Genomic DNA, 24,827 nt, shown 5'->3' with positions numbered 1-24,827 from the left:
TACATGCATATCTAAATATATGCTTTAAGGGAAGCAAAACAAAAAAGTTGTGCCACAGGTTAATACATCATAGTCATCTACAATCATCAATGAACTGTGAACAATTAACAATAAATAGCAAACATAAAATTCAAGAGGAAACAACTAAAATAAATTTGTCAGCTAGAAAACCTGAAATTAGATCCATTATTAGGAAGAGAGGCGGCAACTGCATCTAATAAAATACGAGAGGAATACATTGCCATAGACATGGGTTGTGAGATACCGCCATGGCAAGATACAATGAAATATCAGTGTGTGTCACAGCTTTTACTGAAAATCAAAAAGCAGAAAATTAGCCAAAATGTAACCTTCTGAACATTCTAGATCCTCATCAGTTTGTCCTTCAGGCAGAGAAGGCTTCATAACCAAAGGAACGCTTTCACTTTCCTACAATCACAGGAAACATATTTTATTTCTCACTTGCAGCTTATCTGAACTCTGTAGGAATGACTATTGATGCAGTGATGACCAAACGATAGAAGCTAAGGTTCAACTACCTGTATCTCCTTTCTGCTTGTAATCTGGCATTGCTAACAGGAAGAAGAAACAGGCTGTACTTTTCCAATTCAAATATAATGAGAATTGTTCATGCTTCCGTCATGAACGTACCTGTAATGTTTACTGAAACAATGTGCATGCCAAAGGATTAAGAACCAACAAAGATCTATCTATCAGCTTATTATTATTGTTAGATGTTTGCGGGGGGGGGGGGGGGGTGGTGGTGTGGTTTTTTTGTTTGGTTTTGGGTTTTTTTCCTTGTTTTGGGTTGTTTTTTTAATTCTTGCTTCTCTCTAGGTTCTTAATCAATATTAAAAACATTGTTTTAGCAACTACTAAATCAAGCAATCTCATGATTCTGCAGGTTTGATGAATTAATAAGTCTTTGCACAGGCACTGACTAACTAGGTCAGTTTTTAATAATCTTTTTCATTACTGTGTGAAAAAAAACCTTCCATTAAGGCTGAGAGCATTGTGTGGGAGTGGTTCATCTGACTCCTCACATCAGACTGACGTTCAGAGTGATTTTTTTTGTCCATGCAAGCCCATTATCAATGATTCTTCCCAGAACACCTCTAGATAAAACAGGTCTGCAGCACTCTTTCTGCTCTCAAATTTCTTCACCTGCCCTATACTGCTGCTGTTCTCCCCTTTTATTTTCACTTTTCCTATTTTGTTACGTGCCTCCATTGTCAGGAGAAAATATTTTTTCTTTAGTCTTCCAACACCATACCTAATGCCACACTAATGCTCCTACCAGCGTTCTGCGTATGCTAAGAACATAATTTCTCGTGCCTTTTCAGACTGGAGCTGCAGAAGGTTGTTCTTTCTCTCTCTGTGAATAAGACAACACTGGCATAATTTTTTTACCTGACCTGCTGAAGTCTGGATAGCAACATGTTAGACATGAACACTAAGTTTGACCACAACTGAGTGCTTCTTGCAAGCAGAGATACACCTTTGAAACTCTGTGGCAAACAGATTGTAGTCCTTTGGTACTTGGTAGTTTTACATTAACTACAAATATATTCAAGTCACAGTTAATCATGTATCTTTCCCCATTCTTCCTGAAACATCTCTCTTTTCACACTAAGTTATGGTTTTAATAAATATAGAGGAAGATTTTACATTTCTGCATGGATACTTGGTAAGAAAATTTAGCTGACGAGAGCTACAGAGGTCACACCTCATTGGTGTTTCAATATTTCTCTGTGCTACGTGAATATATGTACAACATTTTTTTTTCTCTACTGTTCAGGTTTTGTTAATGCTTGTCTCAGACAATTTAAACAAAAAACCTAAATAATATTTCATACCTTTAAGATTTGTGGCAGCTATGTTACCACACACTTAGATGTGTGTTTTTGTGCTAATTAACTACACACAGCGTATTTATTAATGCGATTTCTACACCTTAATGAAGACTGACAAAAAAAAATTAAAATGTTGAACCCATAACCTCAAATACCCCTACAAGCTGCATTAAGGCCAGTGTTTCTCTAGCAATTAATACAGCTAATAATGTTTCTTCCTCGCTATCAGCCAATGTCATATGTTTGATTAACTTACATCCAAAATGTTGCCCTCTCTTCTTTGTCACAGAGAAAATGCTAAGAACTTGATTCTTTCTTTTTGATTAACAGTTTCAGTTGTCAAAGATGCTGGAAAACATCTTAGGTTTTTTTTAATAGGTTAGTTTTAGAGCTGCTATTAATTAAGCTTTTTAAACCCTCAGTCCTTCTTTATTTATTACAATAATCAGATTTTTTAGATTCTGTCTCATAACAGCATACCAGAATTCTCTTACTCATCTGAGATATCTACTATTTACAGAAGGGAAAAAAAAAGCCTTGCCTCATGAAACCTAAAAAGAAACATTTCTGCATGCAAGATGGAATTCATTTAGATGTATGAAGAAAGCTATGGTTTCCCTCCCTAAAGAGTAATGATTCGTACAGGAAAAAATTCTCCAGAACTACTAGCGTAATATTTTTTCCCAAAATAATTATGGAACTGATTCACTCTTGCATTACTTCAGTCCCAAAATACATTGAAATCAACTGACTTCAAAACTAGAATTACGCTGCGATGAATCAGTTCTTACATATATTTAAACCAAACTATTTCCAGATATGTGTCCTTTTAATATTAAACAGCCTCTACAATGCATGTGTTTCTGCACCTGAATATCAAACTACTCATGTGTACTCTAACTAACCCTTAGAGATTCCCTTACCCACTTCTTTTTGTTTGTGCAAGACAGAAATGATGAAATATTGAATAATTATACAAAACAATGAAAAACAATGAAGATCTCTGTTTTCTTATGTTTTCTTATCTTTCCTTGCACTGGCCTGCAAGTTCTTCTCTTCTCTTGGCTTCACGAAGAGGAATAAGCCCCTTTCCTTGAGGATCCCTTCTTTGGCCAAATATTGTGGGGTGCTCCAATTACATTTCTCTTCAGTACCTTTCCCTGCCATGAGTACAGATGGATTTCCAAACTAGAGGAGTCCTTACACTATGTATTTTACAAGCTATGAAAGTCTTTAAGTTATCTGTATCTAGAGTGCTCACAGGCTCATGGAACAAGACACCGCCTTCTACTGATGAGGACAGCCATACTATAGAGAGGCTGAAGTTGTACATCATTAAAGGAGGATGGGCAGAAAGCATCAGATGCAAAACTACCAGACTCTAGTGCTACTACTGATTTTTCAGTATTATTCAGTATTTCTCCATGTATCTTGAAAATAAAAGTATTTTACATACCAGAAAAGAAAAGAGGGAGAAGAGCTCTATCATTGCCTCTTCCAAAACACATTTTTAAAAAGTACACAGAAATCACCACTAGAAAACTGAGTATTTAGCAGATTCAAATGCACAATTGAAGTGAAGGAGTTAGGCATCCAGCATCATGAAACGGCACAGATAGGTCACTCGACTTAAGCATGACAGCGCCTATTTCGAAAAAGGATGCAATTAAAATATACATATGCTGACACAGAAAGTAAGCACACAGGAGATGCACATAAGCAATAGTTAAAATCATGTGAGGTTTTATGAAGGATGTTAGTAAAGCAGTGAGCTTGAATTTCTGCTTAACTGATTTTTTTTTTTTTTTTTGAGTAGGCTTGCTAAGAGTAGCAGTTACACAGTTTTAGAAATCAACAATTATATGAAAAAAAAAAAATCCCCACTGTTGTAAATGTTACTACCTATAGACTGCTCACTCAAGCCACGCTTGATTTCACAGATAAATTAACCGATATGTTACAACTCAGTATCAAAACTGAAATTAAAATTGCACTTTATTCATCAATATATACACACATAGGAACATACAAATGGAGATCCATTTTCTGAGCTTCATCAACAATGACAATCACTGATCTATTACTACATTTTCAGTATTTTTCAGTAAAAGCAGTTGCCTGGTTCCAACAAATCACCCAAAGACCTTACACAATTCTAAGTTGATGTTGACTTCTCATTAATCCAGATTTCTGGGGTTTTTTTACTTTGAGCTTTTAAACAAAACGTCTGTGACTATGACAGAATAGCCTTTTAGCCAAGAGAAGAACCTACTTTGCTAAGAAACTAAGAGATTTATAATAAAACAAAATTTACAAAGATAAATTTAAATCGGAGATAAAAACCTGTTGGACCAGGGATTTTCCACCTTAACATTCATGCATTATTCCTTCCAATGTTCCAAGGAAATACTTCCCAATATTTTGTTCCTGGTATTTTTCTTTGTTTTTTCCACTTTTTCCTTTTAGTTGCATCCTAGCAGATGCGGTGCAGCAGAATCCGTATTAAATATATCAACCCTTTACCGAGTCTGTAGACTAAACAAGCAGATCAAAACTTTATGCAAATCACATAACCACTACTTGATGATGATTTTTTGCCAATGGGTATCTTAAATTGACACAGATATTGGATTAAGTGCTAGAGAAGACAGGACAAATCTGTTTTCCATACAACCACAAAGTGCATGATTGAGACTTAGCAGCTTCCATCTGAGTCTCTGCACCGTGCTGGAAAGGCGCAGTACGGCCATCCTGTGATAATGGCTGCGATAACAGAGATTCACTTCCTATCTGCCTCCTCAGGCGCTTGTTATTGTCACTTACTGTCTAAGCAGTAGTCATCAAGGACAGACATGTCCCGAATTTAGATCAGGCAAAATAACCAGTCAAAAATTCAGTTAGTGTTAAATGACAGAACACACATGTAAAACATTTGTGCTTGTGGTCCGACCGGTGATGGTAGCTGGAAGCAGTTAGCAGTTAAAACCAACACCCAACATCACTCTCCCGCCTCGCCCCAACTGCACAATAATATAGGCACTGAAACAACTTCGGAGTTCTCTCTCTCTTGCCTCACATATACATATATATATATATATATAAAAAAATTTCCCTAAAGTGCTAGGTCATTAGGCTCCCATTTCCACGGTCCTCAAAAACGTATGAACAGTTGCTTGATGGTTCAAGGCCTCCAACAACTTACTGGTAACGAAGAGCACCAAGTGGGAAACTACAGCTCCTGCTGACGGGGCAGCCATGTCTAGAAATAAGCTGCCTGGGTTTGCCCCCATTAAGACAGTAGGAATTGAAAAGTACAGGGTGGGGGAGGAATTGGGGACCTAACGAATCTGTAAGTGCGCAGGTTTGCCAAATTGCACTCTGCTGCATTACTACTACTGTCCTGCTGTAGGAAGCTTGGTCCATAGGACACTGATGATGCAGGACACATCCAAACTACACTCCAAAGTCTACAAAATCCACAAAAATAACTCCACAGAAATCTGGAGGCAGGATTTTTCTTTAATGTGATTCAGGTTAATGCACCACACTAAGAAGATACTACATAGAGCAGACAGTATCTGATTTATTCATAGGAAAATGTTAGGACCTCTACTTTAAATTTCAGAAGTTCAGAAGGAGTTTACTGCTGAATACAGGATATCTGATGCATAATAAAAATGTACAAATGAACACCACAGGGTATGGAAAACCCACAACATACTCAATTTTTTTTAAGTAGTAGATGCAGTTTTTGTTTGATATGCACAATGACACTGTGAAATGTCAAATAAAACAGTACCCTAAGGAACATGGTATTGATCAAATCTGAGACTTTAAAAGTAACGATTTCTGTTGTTGAGCAGACCTGCCTGATTTACAAGCAAACTGCATTAAAAAAAAAAAAATAAATCACTTTAACTATTCAATGGAATTTGAAAATAAAAGCATCATCAGCTGCTAAGCCAAATCAACATGAGTTAATGGTGTTCAACAATAGTTTTGCTTTCAGTTTTATGAAGGACTGCGTGCAGTCCCAGTGACTGATACAGAATACAAAGAACTCTGGGTTGTCTAAGTATACACGCTAAGTTCAGTACATACAGATTTAAAAAAAAAAAACCTGTACCTAACCTGACTAAACTAAGGTATATATAAATGCAGACAGTTGCTGGAGCAGGTCCTCTTGGAACACATTTCTGGACACGTGAAGGAGAATGTACCGAAAACAGCCAACACAGATTTAGCAAGAATAAGTTACACCTGATCACCTTCCAGGTGAAAATGAATGGATCCAGGGACAAGCGGAGAGCAACACAGACGATTTACCTCAACTTTGTCAAAGCTTTTTGACACTCTCTTCCAAAACAACCATGTCAAGGGCAGCAATTCCCAGCACTTGTTACACCACGTCTAGAACGTGGCATCCAATTTTGGGGCCTCCAATACAACTCAAGCATCAATAAACTGGAAGAAGTTCAGTGGAGGGCCGCTGTGATGATCGGTGTCCGGAGCACTTGCCCGGTGAGGAGATGCTGAGGGAGCTGGGCTTGTTCAGTTTGGAGAAGGGACAGTTTTTGGGGGATACCCAGCAGCAGCCTGACAGTACCTATGATGAGGTTGTGGAAGACGCAGAGCCAGGTTCTTTGCAGCGGTACATGGTAGGAGAATGAGAGTCAATGGGCATAAACTGCAACTACACTTAAGGAAAAGCTTTTCCATTCTAAGGATAAATCTAGCAGTGGCAGAGGTTGCCCGGAGAGGTTGTGCACTCTCCATCCTTGGATGCTTTCGAGACCAAGCTGCATAAAGCCCTGAGCAACTTGGTCTGATCTTATAGCTGAACTTTCTTTCAGATGGAGGTTGGATTAGAAACTTCCTGAGGTTCCTCTCCAACATGAACTATTCTACAACTCTATAATTCAATGAATCAGCTATGTTAAGTAATACAGTCCCAAGCCTGAAGTGAGAGAGTAAATAAAATTATAAAGGCAAAACCTCTCTAGCCACTGGAAAGAGTAGCTCTTTGGTTACTCCAAAACTTAGTAGATCAAAGATTATATCCTTGCACAACTCCCAAAGAAGGGGTTAAATTTAAATATAGCTACCTAGGAGTTACGCTTCTCCTCTAAGCTAGTTATCTACAGCCAGCAAGGCACCTCCAAGAGGCGATTCCTGTCATTCTTAGTTGATTTAAAGGTATCGCATTCGAGCACCACAGAAGTGCTGCCAGTTTAATAACTGGCAGCCAGCAGCTACTAGGAATAGGCAGGTATCTATCGTGCTGCTGTCCCTGGGTAACACTGCCACTGCAGCAACACTACTCTTTGTGGTAACAATGGGTATTTTTTTCACCTTGTATATGAGTACCTGTACTTTTGGTTTTTAGCTGGCTTTTGTCACTGGGAAACTGTTCAGTTTCACAGATATCGCTGTAGTATAACAGCTGGCAAATGTTGCCTTGGTAATTGTGACCTCTGTAACGAAAGGCATGTATAATTGTGCTGGTACAATGAAGCATCTGACTGCTATGTGCATACATATATATTACCATTAAAATGCCATTACTTTAATAGTTGCAGTGTGACAACAGCCGTAAGAATTAGTAGGAGAAACCCTGCAATCATTTTCTCAGAGTTTATTTAAAATATTTTATTGTTAATAAGGTTAGATGATAGAGCCTCCTACTAAATTAGCTAAAGAGTTTATGAGCCTTTTCAAGCCATATATGCATTAGTCTCTGGGTTGTTAACCTAGAATAGTGTTTTAGGCTTTCTGAATTTACACCACAATAAAGCTTTGTTTTCTAAAAAAAAGTTAAACTCGATATAGTTGTTGCATAGTAGTTGTTTGATCAGGAGAAAGTGCTTGAAAATGTTGAAGAACAGCATACACACAACCTTTTTTACTGAGTTTTGTCCAATGCCTTCTGTGTTTTTTGGAGTTTGTTTGGGTTTTGGTTTGGGGTTTTTTTTTTTTGCATAATATGTCTCATGTACTTTGTGTAATATCAGTTCAGTGGGAATAATCAAGTTATTAGTGCAGGACAGCCTTAGTCTGACAGCTTAGCAGCTTCACAAATCCCCCAAGCCCTGACAGTAACGCAGTGCAAGGACTGGTCTGTCTTTCCTCCAATTTCTTACCTCCACAATTTTATTTATATTTTTTAAAGTTGTCTAAAGCAAGTTGCATTTCCCAACTGTTTTCAGTAAATCTCTCCCTCCTCACTGCACTGGTCTGTGATATCTCTCCATCCATGGCAAATCTTCATACTCACCTTTCTCATTAATTTGAGTACCGATTTGCAGTAAGAAATTACTCAAAAGCTGTTACCTCATAATGTCATTCCTGCGATTTAAGTTAGTACAATCTTTCTATTACTGAATTAAATTTCCAGCCAAAAATACTTTCTTATTCCCTGAATTAAATTTCCAGCCAAAAATACTTTCTTATTCCTTGTATCCGAAGAGAATACTGGGGATCTGAGAAGCACTTCACTCGTACCCTGCCAGACTAACTCATCTACACGGAGTGCCACATCACGCCTAGAACTGACAGCAGCTCACACACTGCCATGTGTACTGAAGACACACCTCTACAAACTCACCTCTCTTCAGCACACCCACAGCCTGTATTACGAGAGTCCACCCTCACTGATACTATAGTACAAAATCCTAGAAAGTGCCAGTACCAAAAAAAAAAAAAAAAAAAAAAAAAAAAAAAAAAAAAAAATCACCTTTGAACAAGTCTGGGAAAAGCACAAAGCTGATGGACGTTTTCTGCTGGATTCAGAGGGCTTTTGGATCGAGACCTCTGAAGAGAAACAGATTTTCAGCTTTGCACTGCACCCACTCCCTAGGACACAAAAAACATTTTTAGTGAAAAATGGAACAATGTTTACGCCACTGCCAGTTAAAGACAAAGAGAAAAAAAACACCAGACAGACACACATGAACTCAGTTTCTCCAGTGTAATACCACTACCAGAAATCCCATAGAGATATAGTGATCCCAATCAATACAGAAAAATACTTCTAAAGTATGATATTAGATGTGGGACATTTGAGGAGTCACTCTGTTTTCCAGTCCTTTAGGAAAAATTTAAGATGCCTGGAAAGCTGGATATAAAAAAAACCCAGCCATTACTCAGCCAGAATTTCCAGGAGAGAGGGAGTGAACCCTTCTTCTCTCAAGCATGGCAAAGCTGGAACACCAAGAGCTGAGAAAGTGCCAAGGAGCCTCCATCCTCCTAAACTGGAACCAACTAAAAAGGCACCAAGTGTGCTAATTACTATCTATAAGAAAAAACGGTATTTTCTGTTTTTCTTTTTAGCCCTGAAGAATGGCCTTCAGGGGGCTGTCATTTATACCAGGTTTTTGCTGATAGCACAGAACTGTGCTGCCTTTGTTCTGGAAGCCAAAAAATGATTTTATTCTGTGTTCCCCTGACATCCAGGAACTAGATTAAATGACACATTGAAACAAGGGTTAGTCTGGTTTTATTACTGCTCTGTGTATATGTGTATATCTACGCACACACCAGAGCAAATTAAAGTAAAATTGCCTAAGGCATTTTGGGTTTCAAGATCTTAAAATAACCAACTTGTGAGTCTTTCTCTATCAGCCTTATTGTTACATTAAAACTACACTGTTCCCAGAATATTATTGTGTCATTCAATAACGTTGCATTTACAGCTGCCTCTCTCTCCCTTTTCCTTTCTTTATGCCTATGGCTGCCTTTCTGCTTCTCCATCGCCTGCACTATCCCTCCAAGGAGCGAAGTAAAACAGTTCTCTATTGCTCAGGGAAAGGAATCCACCTCCTGACTCCCAGCTGTGATCCAAGAGCAGGCTGCACCAAACCTCACACCAAGCAAGATACTTCACCTGCAAATTCCTCCAAACAACGAGAGGAAAAATAAGAGCCAGTAATTCACAATAAAAATATTCACGATTAGAAGCATCCTATATAGACAACTCTCTAACAAGACAGAAAATAGCAGAGCTAAAGAAGAATTAGAGTGCAGAATAAAATGGTTGTGGAATATTAGCATTTCCCGACTGGGCTATGTTCCCAAATGCAACACCGAAATCGGTTTTATTTTCCTCAGAAGGATGCTTTCACTGTCTTGTTTTTATACCACCGAGGTTTTTGTACCACAGATTTTGTGCTAATTATTTTCAAGCTTATTCCTTTTCTTTATGACACTGTAAGTTCCCTCCAATTCCACATGCCTCAGCCTGGGGCTGCTCACCTGAAGTCTGCTTTCCAGAGGCTGCACTCCGTTTTGGTCACCGGGGCTTTGTCACTAAAGTGCTGTTTATTGTATATATCAGGTCCTATTTCTGTCTTTTATTTGCTAGGCATCTACAGAGAGCCGATTACATTTTACTTTCCTACCTTCTCAGCAGCCACTTAAGGTTACATATTCTCACAAATAATTTAAGAAACTCAAAACGTGCTTCCATCAAGCAGAAGATGCTGAATGAAGATTAAATCTAAAACTCTTGTTACTAGGTACTACTTTTATGCTGTCTGTGGTTCTGTCAAGGAGAAAAAGATAGTCAAGACATCACGTGAATTAAAATTATTACTCTCATGGGAGAAAAAAAAAAAAATCAGTTTTGCCACCTGATAAAGAGCAGGTATTTTAAAAGCAAAGCCACTTTTAAAATCCACAGGTTTTTTAACTTTGTGTGCATGTAAGATTTTAATAAAATATTCTGTTTAGAGATTTATGACAGGATCTTCTGATTCCAGCTTTGGAGGAGGGCTGAGGCGGGGCAGGGAATGAAAGAAGCAGGTATAGGATGTTAGCTCCACTATTTGAATTAATGTTTTTCTTAGCATAACCTGAAAGCCCTACACCAGCATTCAGCCTGAAAGGGTGCTAAATAAAATCCATCTAATAAAAGATTGGCTACATATAGAATTAAATCAGACAGGCAGCTTGATTGTTTTCACAAAAAGTATGAACTGGTGCACCTATATTACCCAGAATTGCCTAACTGATTATGTTGATGAGATCTCAAACTCACAAAACAGCAGTAGCCCCAAACTCCACATGAAAAACATGTCAACTGTTCTTCTTGCATTTTAACCAGGTACCAATTTAAGCCATTTATAGCCTTTGTCATTATTTGGGAAATTTGACTACATAAACCAGCTGATTTCTAGTTGATTGAATTAAACCTCTGTATTACCAAATCCTTCTGTGAATATGATGCTCCTTATCAATAAAGGCTGTATCAGATCATGGGCATTGGAGAATGAGTAAATCTTTGTATGCACCCATTCAAATGGGATGATTTTTAGACAACAGTTTGGCTGACACAAGGTTTTCTTCCAGAAGGTGGATCCAGAAGGAATAGCATTTCATCAGAAATAGAAGAGGCAGACTTGTTTAAAACAACTAGTATTAAACCAGAGCACTTGAGCAGCGACCCGACTCCTGAAGAACATCCCAACATGGAGAAGTGAAGCACATCTTCAGATAACCATAGATATACACATACACCTCTGCATATATTTACATCTACAGCTCTTGCAGAGGTGGGGTCTGTTCATTCCGAAACTCCATCCTCACCTTACTCAAGTTCAGAAAAGATTAAAAAAAATCCCAACTCTAATAGACAGGCTCCAAACTCAGTAAGGCAGGAAGTTCCACTGGGACAGATTCCCCAGCTCAATGATATCATTTATCAGTCTTTACTGCAATCCCTCCAAAAGAAGCTTCTCTACTCTCTTTTTGTTCAGGTTTTTTTTTAAAGAATAATCTCTAAAATATAGTCATAAGAAAATTATCCTGCATTTGAGAGAGAATTACTGTTACACTGATTTATGTCACATCCTTAAAGCTTTTAGAATCAATAGAGACAAGAGGAGAAAAAAAAATCCTCAATTTGAGAATTTTCAGCTTTATTTGTAGGACTTGTATTTGTAAAAGACCTAAAGATGTTGACTATCTAATTTAATACCCTACGGGCAATACTAGTTACCAAAGAACCCCCCAAATATATTTATTAAATTCAGAAAACTCCTTATTGGAAGTATAACCCAGGAAATGTCAAGAAGAAGTCAGTGCTGCATTTACCTCCTTTTTACTTTTAGAAGAGAGCTGAATTTAGGTTCTCTACAGAGCTATACCTCCTACTTAGTACATATTTCCATAACATTGCATGTGGATCAGAGCAATAAATCTGTAAAGTTTATTGACTTTGGGGGATCATTTTATCAAAATATTTCCTCCCTTCTATCAGGAGACGAAGTGTCCCATTACAAGTCTCCAGGGGGATGCTGGAAAGAGACAGGCAAGGTCTGGGTTCTCCCAAGTGCTGAATATTCATAGAAGGTGCCTGCAATGATGTAATTGGATAAATTATATTTAGGCATCCATCTTATACCTATCTACGATAAACTATGTTTTATACCAATGTCAATACAAAGACACAGGGTATATTCAAAATATTAGGAGTTCTCCATGAACAAGTTAAAGAGCATGCGAGTGTAAGCGATCAGATAACACAATTCCTGGGCATTAACAACGCTTTTGGCCAGGTGGGAGGAATAACTCCTCTTAGAATAAAAACCTTGGTATATCTACCATATTTGAACATGCACGGCTTCTGGCCTGGTGCACGTTTATCATTTCATTGTATACAATCCCACCTGACTGGGCTGCACCATTTAACAATTCCTTCTAGACATTTTTCTATAGTCCTTTGACTGTCCAGGGCTCTTCCAAAGTAGCTTTAACTTTACACCCTATTTTTGCAGCTGAAAGATCTAAATGTGATTGGCTGACCGTTTGTCAGCGAATTAAGTGACAATACCAAGATTGGAGCTTACGCTGCTCTTTGGCAGACCAAAATTTCACTATAGATTAGGAGAGTGCTCTCTCTGACACCTATCACATTTAATTCACTAGTCACAAATAGAGTTTCATGATATGCCAGATGTTTCTACTATCCTATCGTAGAAAGTAAACTCCAAAAAAACCCAATTACGCTTTCTTAGGAGGTTCCCACCCCTTATCTGAGAAGTGGCAACTGGTGATGTGTGCAATATTAATTATCTGCAAATATGAAGCTAAAAAGGTTAATTTGAATTCATTATTATTCTAATACTTCAAATACCGCATTATTTCCCCATCTGCCAAGGGGTATTCTTCTAATATTTCAAATACCACACACTTCCCCACCTGCCAATGGGCCGTGCAGGTGCTCCTACACAGAGCAAAGCATGCAGATCAGGCTATTAAGAACAAAACCCCTCAGTTTATTTCACTGGCACCTGAAGTAGCTTCCTTTTCTACTGAGGTTCTTGTATTATGCCTTGTACCATCTCATTCAGAACTTTATTTTCTTAAATCCCTCATTGATATGAATAGGATTTAGCGTATAAACAGGAGACAACAGGCCTGCTAATACTGTAGAAGCTGTTTGCAGTCACGTAGTGAAAAAAATCTTATATACAGATTTTTGCTTCCTCTAACAGCTTCATAAACTACACGCAACTACAGCTTATAGCGCGTGCAGTGCCATAACTCACAATGTATTTATTTTAACGCAGTAACTCGGAGGTGATCTTGGGTTCCTCAGCTGTATATACCTCGCTACAGCAAAAAGCGGATCCCCTCCTTCTCAAGCAATAAAAGACAAAGCGAGAGCAGCGAGCTGAAGTATCAACGGTTGTTCCAGTTGCAGTGATTACGATAGGAGGCAATGACGGAAAGCAGTGTCACTGCACAGAGGTACCAGAGGAGGCTACAAGTTCGTAGGAGAGATTAAATCGGCATCCTCAGAGATTTGAGTATAAGGGAGTTAAGAGCTGCCCTCCTGGGAAGGATTTACACCTGGCAGTGGCACCCAGAGCTCGCCCACACAGTCGGGGAGCACCCTAGGAAGAGCCCTGGGAATCTGGCACATTTCAAGGTCACACAAAACCCAACTGGCTGCACGCAGAAGGAGTAAACAGAGGCTCTGCTTTTTAAAAACCTTGGCCCAAGTATTGTCAGGATTATCTTATATCAGTAATTAGTGTAATTAATGGGCAGCATATATGCCTGTACGGAATCTCTGTGGAAGATGCTACTATTGTATTCAGGATTTTTTTTTGTTTTGTTTTGCTGTTCAAGAATAAACATAACCTCAGGGTGGAAAAGAGACACTGCAGCTATAATTTATTCATTACCTGCCTTTAAAAAATGGGAGTATTTACAACTCCAAGAATGTGAGGTAAACAATTAAGGAGGTGCTGCTGTTTGCTATTGCTTAGGGGTGATGGAGCATGCAGTGCATGACATAAGCAATTACTGGACCCCGGTGAAAGTTTCTGTGCTGGCATACAAAGGTCTCCGTGTTGATTTGAAGCACCTATCCGAAAATAAAATCTGCAAGAATTAGTTGCCAAATCTAGCAAAGCCCCAAGCTTAATTGAGCAATACTTACCAAGGGATATCAAAACAGTCCAGCCCACATTTAAGGGGTTTACATATAAACAGCAAAGACATTAAGCCCTTTTCTTTACTCTGGAATGATACTAGAGACAGTATAAATACTGCAGCTGTGGTGTCTATAACACAGGAACGCACTCTGTCTAGACACAAGAGAAATTTATTTTTTCCTTTCAAACACTTCCCTCAGTCCTAATTTCTAACCCAATTGCTCTCCAGTTCTTTCCCGACGCTAACTCAAGTCACAAGAGAACATTCAAAATCCCTCCTATTCTAATTAAAGAGGGCTTGTCTTGTATTGCTACGAGGACACCTTCTGCCCCCTCCCAGGAAGCTTGATGGTCTCTATTTTGAGAGATCATCAAACTCAAACAGGACAAATGAGTTGCTGAGTCTTTGTTTCTCTTTCTTCTCTACGGTAATTAAAACTGGCAGACAGAAAGAATGCCCAGGTTGACTTTCTTTTATTAGGGTCAGCTAATTAAAGCATGATATTTTGAAAGTGCCTATCACTTTCATATCAGAGGAGGAAATTTTTCAAAATACCTTCAGGATTCAGGACTTCAGGAAACAATAATTAAAAATCTTCTATATTTAGGACCCCGAGTCCTACGAACAAGGAACATGTCTGCAGCGTCTAAGTCGTCTAGCTATTTTGAAAATGCCAACCTGAGTGCGACGTGGCAATTTGCAGCCACTAAAAGATAGGAAAGCTCATAGGATGTTTTAAGTGCGAGTCTCCCCCTTGGTAAGGATGTGCAGTTCCCGTGCTCACTAGCAGGGTAGGTGGTCAGCATCTACCCAAATCCTACTTGGTCCCCATACGGATCCTCCCCTCTTCTATCAGACCTGGACCCCCTCTCCAGCAGCTCTTCAGGATGACAGACAGTGCCCCAGCAACACTTTTTACAGTCCAGGCTCAAAGCTAATTTATAAATTGTGAGAGTAAATTTACACTCCAAAAATTGCACAAAAGTGGCTTTTATCTATTCACAGAACTGCAGGGTGTTTACTCAAACTCTAGCCCTTTTCCCCAGCAGGCACGGAGGCACAGCCACGCTGAAGTTAATGGAGCTGGATGGATTGACACTAGTGGAGAAGCTAGCTCAGGATTTGACTGTTTTAATACTAACCAGATTTCATTTGGACTCTAATTTCAACACACTGTACCTCCCGTCAGGCACTCATTTGATATCCTGCATGGCTAATTTGTACTGAACATAAAATATGCATGTTTGCTGTTGTCTAAGGGACTAAAATATTCAACCTACCCATGCATGCTAAAGTCAGGTTCCCCTGTACACTCTGGAGTCATAAGAATATGCTATAATAGGCATACCTGTGCATTTGGGAATGCACCCAAAAATTTATAAAAACCTTTTCAACTGCTTACTGAGTCTTTAATTGCAGGCACTGATGTGTTTATTCCCCATGCAATTGCACAACAATTAAAAGATCTATTTGCACGCCTACAAATTCTGAATTTTAGCTTATTCTTCTTTCAGTAAGAACTCAAATCCCACCTGAGCAGGGTGGGAAATCTTCTTGCCTAAGGTTTTTTTTCTAAAATGAGGAATATTGGAAGTAAATGAAAATCAAAGCTCCTGAGCTACACCTTTCCTTGCCATCATACCAGCAGAGCACACTCTAAGCCCTGGGAATTACATTTCTAGCTGAGGCAGAGACAAAGTCAGATGAAACAGCCTAGTGCCAAGCAGCACTGCCGCCTTGCCGAGAGCTGCAGCATGCTGTCGGTTGGGTTATGTGGCTCTTACAAGGCAAAGGCAGGCAGCCTGCTCCTCCCGTCTGCAATTTGCTGCGTTTTGGTTATGCTACGGCAAAAGCAGGGAGGGTTACGCACTGACATCTGAAACAAAATGCACTGCTGTACCTGGTCTGAGTAGGCAAGAGAGTAGAATTCAAACTTTTAAATTAGGGAAATGATTATTTTGCACCAAATTTGCTTCCTTGCTAATTGTCTCCCAACAGTAGCCGTAAAAATTCTGTCGCAAGAAAATACAATTTACAGGTTAGATTGAAAAATCCCAAGCTTTAAACTCTCAGGAGAAGCCCTAACCTTACCCAGGCATCCAGTATTCAGAGCAGAAGCCAAGGGGAATCTGTTCCCCATGTCTTCTGGTGCGTAACCTGACCATCACCTGAAGCTGTCAATAGCCCTGAGGTTCCTTGCCTAAATATTTCTTGCCTACTATAATCAGGATAAAAAACTTCTAAAAAAATGAGGTTCTTTCTTGTTTTAACTCTAACGGGCATGGCAAAATCTTTTAACTGGCTCTGCCAGCCCCATTGTGCTGCCAGGAAGCCCTATCATCTCTTCAAGCTCAGGGAACGGAGCGATCCTGGGGCTTAGCGCATCCCCAACAAGACAAGTACCTCCAAAGCACATCCCTCGGTTTGGATGCCTGAGGAACAGGATAGGTCCAACACTGACCAAAGACCCAGACTTTACAACTGACTTCCCAATGGCCTCGAGTGAGTCACTTTAAAGGCAATCTTAGGCTCCTCCTCTACTTCACCTTCCTTTTTCAAATCTCATATAGCATTAGTTTGGATCTGGCACTTTTGAAAAGCAGGAACCATCCTGCTTCTGGCTCAATTCCTTGCAGTAAAAACACAGGTGAGATTCGACTGAGTATTCTATTTATCCTGGCAATAACTGGAAACTGCTCTATAACTAACATGTTAAGACTGGCAAAATGAGGCAGCCAGAATAAGGACTCAAGAAGGGCAAATTCAAGAGAGGAAGGCCTGAGCCTGAAAGGAAAATCTGCAAAGGCGGAAAGGCACGTGGGAAAAAAAATCTCTGCCAACTCCCACTGGCCGAGAGCTCAGGAGCAGCCGTGGAGTCAGAGAAACGTTGCGGTTTCAAACTGCACCAAGCTTCACCTGATAGAGTCAGAGGTCCAGATGCTGATTGGACTTCTAGTTCACGATTAAATGAAGAGTGGCACCAGCAATCTCACCAGTGCAAAGGAGCACCAGAAAACACTGTTTACCTTATAAAATGGAGCTATCACCAGGTTATGGGGGCTGTTGCAACTGTTTTGCTCTTTAGAAAATACGATATGCAATCTCAATTCATGATGTGAGGTTTTTTTCCTTCCCAGAGAAAAAATATTGACATACAGTGAGATACGCACTCTTAGCCTTTAAGCTATATTATATATATATATGTGTGTGTCATGATATCTTACACAGTAACTAGGCTAGGGCAATTATTTCAACCCGCTGTTACAGACCTAAACTTATCAAAGACTTTGCACTGCAAGGTACCAGAACATCTCAGCAAGTCAATAATATTAAGACAAACTGCTACTCCTATATTCCACTCTATATTCAAACGATAGCCTACATAATTTTCACTGTTAAGCAGTCTGGCTAGCAAGAGCCCTCCAGTCCTGTCAGTACAATCTATATTTATTTTTTTATAAACAAATGTTCTATGATTATTTTCTCTCTCCTAAAATAGCATGATGATGAAATCTATGATTTAATTCCTCTGCGGTTATAGCTCTGACTACAGCCTAGAGTTCAAAATATTCTCTGTCAACTATCACAGGCTCTACTGAGCATAGATCTTTTGCTGCCAAAGATTTCACATGAAGTTGAATTTTAAGTACTAGAAGTAGATTAGTTTGGCAAATGGAAGTACTATTAGGCATTCAACAACTGTTCACACACAGCCTGGAACATAAAAATTGAGCTGATGAAACCGACAGCTTGACAGAGAAAGAAGGAGCATGAACACATCACCATCATCAATTTTTTTTTTTCCAGAGAGAGCTCTGAGACAGCAAACAAAGAAAATATATCACCCACCAGCTAATAACAAAGAAAGCAGGTTGGATTTAGATTTGGTTCAAAAACAGCGCAGGCTAACAACACACCACCTCTGTGCGACAAGAGATTACTCTGGGTCTGATCCAGGGTAGAGCAGAGGTCCACGATCATGGCAGCTCTCAATGATTTTTCCCCTCAGTCAGTAATGAGCTCCCCTTTTTCTCAAGGCTTCAGACCTTAACTGAAAAGTTAAAATGCTGTAAAGAGATTTTTTTTTAGTTGTCTACAATTCATAAAATACTTACCTTGCATAAAACATCCTTCATGTTCAAATCACTGAGACAGTGATGTGTTTTAAGGGTCTAGCATTCAAAAAAAAAAATGTAAGGGTCTACTCTTCAAATGAAGAAGCCCTTTTTGTAGGCATCCAGCATTGCCTCTGTATTTTTGTGGTTATAGTATGATCGTTAACTGATGCACATGTATCTCCATCTAAATGCAGATTCAAGGTTTCTGTTTTAAACAGGTGATGCACTAGCACCAGCAATGCAAATTTCTTCATTCTGTATGGGTAACATGCAGCTTTCCAGTTCTCCAAAAACACATCTTGAAGGAGTATTAGCTTCTATACTCAAGTGTCTGGTCTCTACTGAGTTCAGCACTAGCATCGTGACCTCATTTTATCTGTGAAGCTGATAATTGATTTCTTTTTACTGAAACCACAAACCTTGCGGCTATCCATTCTAGACTAGCCTGGATTTAAACCACCGGCAGAGGTGATGGCTATTTCTTAATCCTACTAACAATTTTCTGAGCCGTGCATTGCTTCTCCTTCCCCTTCATGTCTGAGATACAGTTAACGTTGTATGTTTGGGATATATCTAACGTTGTTTGAGAACCATGGAGAGTGCAATAGTAACATTAACAGAAGAGGCGTGATTAAGTAAAGAGACGCCTCTGCTTCTAACATGCTCGTTTTCAGAATGGTTTAATTGAATTTCCTGACATGAAGAGAGCTATTTCTGGTCATCTATTCAGTGCCTGTTGCCTTGGGAAAACGTCTGCAGTAGGGTGCCATAGTCAGTTTTAACAACACAGACGTGGAGCAATATTAGAAGGGTAAAAGGGAAGAGTAGGCCTGTGTAATTTTCCCTCTTACAGAGATAGGTACCACAGCACAAACTGATCATCACAAACACAACAATTTCCAGAGAAATAAGACATGCAAAAACAACACAGATCTTATGTCCCAGCGAGGAGTGCACTGCCAAACCCTTAATGTGACAGTACCATACGTATTTTTCAATCATGCTACAAATTCTCTGCAACAGGCCTAGTACCATGGCATGAGATGTTCCAAGGACATCAACAGATTTGGTTCTGCATTTCTAGAACTTCCCCACTTGTCTACTCTTGTTCACATTTTACTTTTCTATGTGAAAAATGTGTGTTCATTTATGTTTCTTAAACTAACTCTCACTTTGATACCTAGCAAAAAAAGAATAAACAAGCCAAAATAACATCTCCGAAAACACTGGCCACTAAATTACTGTGCAGCAAAAATAAGGCAGATATTTTGAGACATGCTCTCAGCACACAGCCCTTCAGGCAAGATTCATTTTCTCAGCAGCTATCCTTTAAAAAAAAAAAAAAAAAAAAAAAAAAAAATCTAGCACCATTGCCAGAAGGTCAACAAATTCAGGCTATTTGAATTGGTGGGATGGGAATAATGCACTGCAAAGGAAAGCAGCACTCCACAACAACTTCCCAACAGCAGCAATGGCTGGTTTATAGTAATATAAGGTATCTCGTCTGCCTGCAGACTTTAGATGAGCCAACGTTTTGCAGAGTAAAGCAGTACATCACAACTACAACAGTACATTTGTTCACAGGTGCTAGCTCCCATATATAAAACTGGCTCACAAACACACCTTCAGGACAAGGTACCAGGAAACCGAAGCTAGCAAAGTGAGAGCCTAAGCTCAGGTAATGTGACATCTGTTCAAGAGATCAAAGGGCAGAAGAATTAGCGTTCCAGATCCTTCGCTCCAACTACCACTCTCAACACCCACCAGTATGTCTTGTTCTAGTTTTGCGTCAACAAACACAGGGCTTGAGTAGGTGGCTTCTCGACAGGCTTTGGTTCTGACTTCCTCCAGCATTCAGATTCGGGGTGAGGGAGAAAAGGAATCTCTACAGTAGAAATTTCAAGAACAGCTAAGAGTATTTTGCTGTGCAAAAATATTTGTGCTGCTTCTTAAATGAGTTCTGGAGAAGCTCTCATCCTTATTTCAAAAAGTTATGTTCTCTGTCCCCAACTGAGATTATATATTTTCATACCAAAAAAATTCCATAATAAGCTTTAAATGTTATAAAATGTACATGAAGGTGATCAGATGAGGGAACAAACAGCTTCCCTTGGGGTACCATAGTAAGAAATGAAGCACTTGTCATTTTGCTCTATAAACACCTGCAATAGAAACACATTTGCATCAGCAAAACAAACAAATACCTCTTCCACAATCCCAGACTTTGGCTGGGAGTAGATGCGGAAGGATGCTAAGTCAATGGGAATTCAAAAGTGCCCAATACCTCACAGCTGAACTGTGGTGCGTTGTGGGGTCTGACCCGAAGCAATAAAAACCTGCCTGTGTCTTGGATTTTTGCATAGGCAGACACACAAACCCACCATGAATAATAGATATCTCTATCTTGCTTCTAAGACTAAGCTCATGCTTTTCATGTGTAAAAAATAACTCTGTTTCAGCACTGGCTGTTCTGGTGACCTCCATGAGACTTTTAATCAAATCTTGCATATAGCTGGGGCTTCGGAGATTATTTGATTTCTTCTCAGGAAAGAGCGAGACAGCTCTTGTTTCAATTAATATTTCAATCTTACAGAACACTGCATAATCAAAAAATGTAAGAGGCCCCTGCAATTTCAAAAAATTGAACTCAGTAATTAAAATAAAGATTAAAAATATCATGGAATCCTTAGGTGGCCATAGCAGTATAAATACACCTCGAGATACCATAGCAACACTTCCTCTTTTATTATTAAATAAATTAAGTATCTTGCAGCCTCGTAAAATGCCAGTCAATGCAGACATATTTTGGGCATCGCTCCATAGAGCGCGTTCCTTCGCTGCTCCTCTTCTCTTGAGCTTGTCATATTGAAACACTAGAGGTCAGGCTCCCAAAGAAAACTAACCACTGCTCTGGTATAAATCCATGAGGAATTATGGGACTTGGACTTTATTGCATTCCGAAGCGGCACTGGAGATGCAGCGATCAGCAGAGTGCCAGGCTCAAACCACACAAAACCACGCCAGGGCATCAGGCCGTGGGAATGGTTTTGTTCTTAAGCCAATCTTCTCTGAGTATTTGGCTGATGGGGATTGAACCAGCTAGGCAAACAGGAACTTTGCATTATATTCCACAGACACCTGCGTGAAGCCTAGAGAGCTGTCAAGCACAGAGACTGAATAAACAAAAAGTTCTGCTGTATTTTTCCCAGGACAGAGAATTCAGCTTCCCCTTTTTGGCCATCACAGATTCAGAGGAATTTCCAGAGAGATAAAGGGGCTAGCAGCAAAAGAATTGTTTATTAAAGGTAACAAAATACTGACTGGCCCATAAAGAGAAAAGCTGCATTTCTTCCACAAAGAACGGAACGGTTTATAATTAGCAGTGTTGCATTTACCAAGGATAAATCATGCATGACCAACCTGATCACCTACTAAGTGAAAACGAATGAATCTGGGGACAAGGGGAGAGCAGTGCACGTCATTTACCTCAGCTTTAGCTTTTGACACTCTCCTCCAAAACAATCATATATTCAAGTTTGTACATTACACCGGATGCACAGACAACTGCATGGATTGAAAACTGGTGCGATGGGCAGGCTCGGAGGGCAGAGATTCACGGGTCTTATTCTACCTGGAGGCAGCAAGCAGAGTACTCCTGGGACCTGTCCTGGGATCTGTCCTCCTTCATGTCTTCATCTATGACCTGGAGGAAGGAAGCCATGGAGGCCACTCTCGTCCAGCTTGCACACAACACCAAGTCGGTGGCGGTGTCGGGGGAACGTCTGATAGACTCGAGGGCAGGACTGCTGTTCAGAGGGACAGGAGGCAAGAACGGGCCAACAGGAACCCTGTGAAACTCAACAGGGACCAATGCCCAGTCCTGCACCTGGGAAGGAGGAACCCCTCGCAAGGACATGGCTGACAGCTCCATGGTGAACAAAAATTAGGTCTTGGCAGATGTTGACCTGGTTGTGCGCCGGCAAGGACCCCTGGCATCAAGGAAGGCCAACAGCATCCTGGGCTGCGTTACCAGCAGCACAGCTGGCACGTCAAGGGCAGCAATTCCCAGCACTTGTTACACCAGATCTAGAACATAGCATCCAATTTTGGGACCTTCAATACAACTCAAGCATCAATAAACTGGAAGAAGTTCAGTGGAGGGCCGCTGTGATGATCGGTGTCTGGAGCACTTGCCCGGTGAGGAGAGGCTGAGGGAGCTGGGTTTGTTCAGCTTGGAGAAGGGATGGTTTTGGAGGAAGGAATAGCAGTCTGCCACTACCTCTGACAATGTTACAAAGAACACAGAGCCAAGACTTTCACAGCACTGTGGGAGGATGAGGGGCAATAGGCGTAAATTGAAACAAGAAGGGTTACACCTGGACACGAGGAAAAACTTTTTTACCCTGGGACGGTCAAGCAATGGCAGAGGTTGCACGGGGATATGCAGTCTCCATCACTGAGTGGTTTTAGGGTCCAACTGGACAAAGCCCTGAGTAGCCCAACTTCTCTGCCCAGCTGACCTTGCTTTGACCTGGAGTTTGGACTGAAGAACTCCTGAGGTCCCTTCCAACCTGAATGGCTTTATAACTTTTCATTTCAGGATATGCTGTTTAAAAAGTCTCTAAAGGACCTTCCCTTCTTTCACCTTAACCGTGAAATTACACAGCGTTTCCCAAATAGGGGGATTATAAATTAGGAGATCTCAGTTCCAGTCCTTACTCTATCATTACTCTGTAAGGCAATCACTCCTTCTATTTCAGGTTAAAAGGCTTTACACAAAAGCAAAGCCTTATTAGATAGCTCTGACCTGTGCTTCTCATCCCCGGGAACAACCACAAGCACTTTAAGGTGCCAGAAGCCACTCCACCTCAACATGCAACGGCAGTTCAAGAGTCCGCAGCAACACTACGCAAGACATCAGGCCAGGAGGTGAGGCAAAGTCATGAAGCCATTCGAAAATGAAATATCAGCACGATAGTAGGACAACTACCAGAACAGAATTGCCCAGACTGAAAACGGGTCAGAATTCAGGGTGAGAAATCTGTTTCGACAAAATCAGTCATTAAGGTCTCGGATAACTAAGTGCAGGGGAAGGGCAAGCCCTGCTGAATCCCTGGGATCCCCGCAGCCTCCTGCCACCTACTAACCAGGCTCCGTTTTGCTTATTTTTCTCAGTCCAGTAGAACTGCTGCCTGCGGCATTTCCTTTGTTTGCTTATTTGCTCACTTTGCTGAACGGCCTTTTCATCTCCAGCCTTTTCATTCTCCCACCGTTTGCCTTTTCCATCACTGTTTTTACGCTCAATTAGCTCTCCATTCTCCAGCCCTTCTCCCCAGACAGGCATCACTGCACTCCTTGCTCGGCCATAACCACGCACAAATCTCTCTGTCACCTCCAGCTCTTCCAGAGCTAATGACCAGAACGGACCATGTGACGATGCCGATGACATCCCACCTCACCTGTGAGCTGGTGAGACAAGCAGCAGGTCTTCTGACAGCAATGTGCTAGAGCACGTACATCCTCTAGCTGCCAGATAACCATCAGAAAGGCTAAATGTTAGTGACGGCTTCCTAGAGTAACGTCTAAATTTCTCGTTTCATGTCTCAATGTAAATAAAGGTGGAAGGGAGAGAGAGAGAGAGAGAAAAGGGACAAGGCTAAATGGAACTATTTTCATATGCAACATGCGTCTAAAATTAGGATGTGGGAGAGAAAGGATGAAGAACGAGCAAAGGATATTTTATCCCCAAATGGAAGTAAAGAACGTTGTAACTTCTAGCCAAAAGTAATGAAATGCACTGTTTTGTTGCTGTCCTCCAGATCTCAGCTGAAAACAAAAATCAGCACAAATCCACTGCAGACATGGTAGCCCACATTAGCTAAAGCATCAGATGTCTTATTATAAGGAAACTGTATTTTTAGAAAGGCAGAAAATCTTTGTATTTTGTTTTCCTTTTTTCAGTCCATTCTTTCCTCATTTTACAAAAGCTTATTACTTAAGCTATGCATTTGGGATCTGTATTTGGGATGAGAGGCATAAAAGCACAACTTCAGGGAGGCTGCAGGTCCTGAAATCCTCTGCGAAGCTGGGTCTTACTGATCCTGCCTAACACAAGGGACAAACAACATAAACGTGTCTCAGGCTTGGCAAGAAATTGCCTCGATAATCAGGTCTAGCACCCACAGTGGGATCATCTAAGAAAGAAGGCTAAGAAAGAGCTGTGGAAGTAGATGGAAAAGACGACAGACAGGAAAGCACTACAAAAGACACTTCCTCCCTCCCTGCATAATTTAAGCCATGTATTTATGAAACACAGTGAAGGTCTAATTATGTTAGCTTGTAATGAACACTTAATTGTAATTAGCTACAGTTTCAAGCTGGAGGGAACAATTATTTTCATTACTGCTAATTAATG

Source organism: Aquila chrysaetos, chromosome 13 (assembly GCF_900496995.4).
Source record: "Aquila chrysaetos chrysaetos chromosome 13, bAquChr1.4, whole genome shotgun sequence".
NCBI lineage: Eukaryota > Metazoa > Chordata > Aves > Accipitriformes > Accipitridae > Aquila > Aquila chrysaetos.
The sequence above is the reverse complement of the archived record's forward strand: the minus strand, read 5'-3'. Positions refer to the sequence as shown.